At 42.4% G+C, this 3,496-nt stretch overlaps 1 long non-coding RNA gene across 1 annotated transcript; it reads right to left on the bottom strand.

Annotated features, from left to right (window-relative positions):
• Nucleotides 1-770: 770 nt before the first annotated feature.
• Nucleotides 771-3,343, bottom strand: LOC106587333 (uncharacterized). The gene is made up of 2 exons (XR_001324424.3): nt 3,210-3,343; nt 771-1,292 (listed from the first exon to the last, which is right to left on the bottom strand). It is a non-coding gene; the product is annotated as an uncharacterized LOC106587333 (long non-coding RNA).
• Nucleotides 3,344-3,496: the final 153 nt, after the last annotated feature.

Here is a 3,496-nt window from a genome sequence, read left to right as displayed (position 1 = left end):
TCCCTCCTGCAGCAAAGCACCCCCACAACATGATGCTGCCATCCCCGTGCTTCACGGTTGGGATGGTGTTCTTCGGCTTGCAAGCCTCCCCCCTTTTCCTCCAAACATAACAATGGTCATTATGGCCAAACTGTTCTATTTTTGTTTCATCAGACCAGAGGACATTTCTCCAAAAAGTACAATTTTTGTCCCCATGTGCAGTTGCAAACCGTAGTCTGGCTTTTTAATGGCGGTTTTGGAGCAGTGGCTTCTTCCTTGCTGAGCGGGGATGAACCAGACTTGGAGGTCTACATTTGTTTCTGAGGTCTTGGCTGATTTCTTTTGATTTTCCAATGATGTCAAGCAAAGAGTCACTGAGTTTGAAGGTAGGCCTTGAAATACATCCACAGGTACACCTCCAATTGACTCAAATGATGTCAATTAGCCTATCAGAAGCTTCTAAAGCCATGACGTCATTTTCTGGAATTTTCCAAGCTGTTTAAAGGCACAGTCAACTTAGTGTATATAAACTTCTGACCCACTGGAATTGTGATACAGTGAATTATAAGTGAAATAATCTTTCTGTAAACAACTGTTGGAAAAATTACTTGTGTCATGCACAAAGTAGATGTCCTAACCAACTTGCCAAAACTATAGTTTGTTAACAAGAAAGTTGTGGAGTGGTTAAAAAACAAGTTTTAATGACTCCAACCTACGTGTATGTGAACTTCCGACTTCAACTGTACATCCAATGACAGTTTGTGAGTAAGTAGACATTTAAACTAGGCCTGTCTAAATAGAATGACAATACAGATGTCTAGTTTAATGACTAAATAGATAGACATAAGTCCTGAAAGATCGACATATAGGAGCCCATACATATGGACTTATTAGTCAATATAAACATATCTGTAACAAAGACATGAGTTGGAGTCTCTGTCCCTCTGACTGTTTCACTGTCCCAATGTGAACGAGGTTTGGGAGTGAGACCGAAAAGTGATATGGGGGAGAAAACAATATGGCCGCCGTCTGGGAGTATTTGATGTTGGTCATCGGTGACTGTGTCATCTATGGTATGAACTATGAAGGGGATCAAAACTAGGTGGGATGCAAAGTGTGAGAGGAGGTATTGGGGTGTGTGTGTGTGTGTGTGTGTGTGTGTGTGAGGGAACGGGCTGAGACGGCTGCAGAACTGCCGTTTGATGAGAGGCTCAGTCGCAGACTTCAAACGAGCTGCTGCTCTCTCCCTCTCTCACACAGGGAGTTCCAGCAGCGGTGTGGCCGTCATATTAAACACCTCCATTCCTGCAGTGCTGCACGTACGTACACAAAGAGAGACAGACAAAACATCACACACACACACACACACACACACACACACACACACACACACACACACACACACACACACACACACACACACACACACACACACACACACACACACACACACACACACACTTAAATGTGTTGTCTTACAAGGTCAGCCATAGTCGTACAGCAGATCTGGAGCAAATTAGGGTTTAAGTGACTTGCTTAAGGGCATAGACAGATTTTTTAACTTTGTCGGCTCAGGTATTCGAACCAGCAACCTTTCAGTTACTGACCCAACTCTCTAACCGCTAGGCTACCTGCTGCAGACACCTGCCCAAACATTAGCACTCTGGCAGACATACACACACAAAAACATACTAGACTAGGACTGTCTTGGCTTGATGTTGTTCTTTCCTCAGTATAGTTGTCAAGATTTATCACTGTTATGCAGGCCATACATACAGTGCATTCAGAAAGTGTTCAGACCAGGGATGCAAACTAGTGAGGACCCCCCAAAAAAAGTTTTTTTTGTTGCACTGAAACATGCAATAAATCCCTGCTCGGGGGAAATGCAGGTTAACTAATTAAACAACAAAGAATATGATCTACCTAGTCAGTCTCTGTGTGTAAAATAAAAAGTGGTTAACGTGAACCTAACTTACAGCAACAAAAAAATGAAGATAGCAATCCAATGTTGTTGCCTAGACTTCACTGCAAATGACACTCAAGTCTGGAGAAAAAGCAATACACTAATATTGCAGTTAGCCATGACAGCCTTTATTATAGAACACCCGTGACCCCCCCTGCCCACACACATCTAAATATTGCACAAAACATTTTGAAGTCGAAAAAGAATGAAACAAAAACAGGCCTTCTATTTTTGCTCTATTATAATAGAAGACGTTGATCAGGTGCATAAGGCTACGTGTGCAAAAATAACGCTCACCGAGTAAACTTGTTACTAATCCCCCTTACTCACACACGTGTTACCGTCAAGTTCAACACAACAAAAACAATATTTTGTCTACACTGCACAGTATTACATTGTACACTTTCTGCCTGTAGACATCTGTTCTACAACGTGCCAGCAGAACATGAGACCTTTTGTTGGCATAGCTGATCTCTTTCAGGCAGAGTACACCCTTTTTATCCACTGTATTGAACAAGTGAGAAAGTGTGTGGTGTTCCTATAGTGGCATCCAGCTTAAGCCAAAACCAGGCCCAGCTCCAGCTCCACTTGATCCCTAAATCCACTTGTTTAACAAGCAACGACTCATGTCACCTAATGCTCTCATTCTGAAAATTAACCACATATAGTACTGTAGAGGGAAAACATTAGTTCACAGATAGTAGTTAGTTAGCATTTCACAGATTGCCAGGGTCAGTAAGCAACAAACTCGTTATAACGGCAAGGAGTCGTATACAAGTTAATACAATTTTTATTTTTTACTTAACCTTTATTTAACTAGGCAAGTCAGTTAAGAACAAATTCTTTTTTTAAATGACGGCCTAGGAACAGTGGGTTAACTGCCTTGTTCAGGGGCAGAACGAAAGATTTTTACCTTGTCAGCTCGGGGATTCAATCTAGCAACATTTCGGTTACTGGCCCAACGCTCTAACCACTGGGCTACCTGCCACCCCTATAGCGAATTGGTTAGGTTACTAACGTTAGTTCATCTGATGTAGCTGTCTGACTTTATTAGCCAGCTAATTTTCACACCATAAACTCAATTATTTCATCAGTTAAGTTGGCTAATGTTGCTCAACATTTCTCTGGCTAGCTAACGGAGAACTCGATCCAGCTAGCAAGATACTTAACGCTAACAATACTCGTTCCACCACACTTTCTTCCTCAACTCAAACTTTCCAAATGCCAGTTGTTTTTCAGTTAAAGCTCATGAAGTACGCTTCATCACCTTCTCACCCCCGTTTCCGTGGTCAGGCTTCTCACCTACCACCTCGTTATTGTCCAGGGGACGCGCAGATGTAGCTGGTAAACTGCCATTCCACTCTCCGCTCTTTCTAGAGGGCGTGCTGATACTGTAACTAGCAAATTGGTTGTCTCGTCTCTCTTCAGTCGCGTGCTGCATTCTGTTATGTGAACGATTGGCCCAAAATTTTCTCATCGGATCTACACGAATCACGTAGGTCACCTATTTTGGATTCAAAACGGCGAATTTCGACAAAAGGTGACAGGTTTGTA

This window comes from Salmo salar, chromosome 02 (assembly GCF_965601325.2).
Source record: "Salmo salar chromosome 02, fSalSal1, whole genome shotgun sequence".
Taxonomy (NCBI): domain Eukaryota; kingdom Metazoa; phylum Chordata; class Actinopteri; order Salmoniformes; family Salmonidae; genus Salmo; species Salmo salar.
Note: the sequence above shows the minus strand (reverse complement) of the source record. Positions and strands in the feature narration are given on the sequence as shown.